Source organism: Chrysochloris asiatica, unplaced genomic scaffold (genome assembly GCF_000296735.1).
Source record: "Chrysochloris asiatica unplaced genomic scaffold, ChrAsi1.0 scaffold00278, whole genome shotgun sequence".
NCBI classification, from domain to species: domain Eukaryota; kingdom Metazoa; phylum Chordata; class Mammalia; order Afrosoricida; family Chrysochloridae; genus Chrysochloris; species Chrysochloris asiatica.
In genome coordinates, this window is record NW_006408796.1 from 2431654 (window position 1) to 2431971 (window position 318).

The following is a 318-nucleotide window of genomic DNA, read 5'->3' on the forward strand; positions in this document are numbered from 1 at the left end:
CTATGAGTCGGTTCCGACTCGATGGCACCTGACAACAACAACAACAACAACCTCAGCTCAAAACACACACAGTTTGAAATCCTGTGCTATCAAATCATTTGGCCCCTGGTCATAGGGTTCCAAGTGTCAGGTCAGGAATTGGTTTCTGATGAAAGAGTCTCCCTGAGCTTGTCCTTTGTTCCTGGCAGTCTCAGTGGACACACAGGGTTTGGGGGAGGGAGACTGTAATGATCTGGGTGACCAAGATGAGAAAATTAAAGGTAAATTTGAGCATATCACCATCTTTGTTTTATTCCTTGACACGCCATTGCTTTCCAC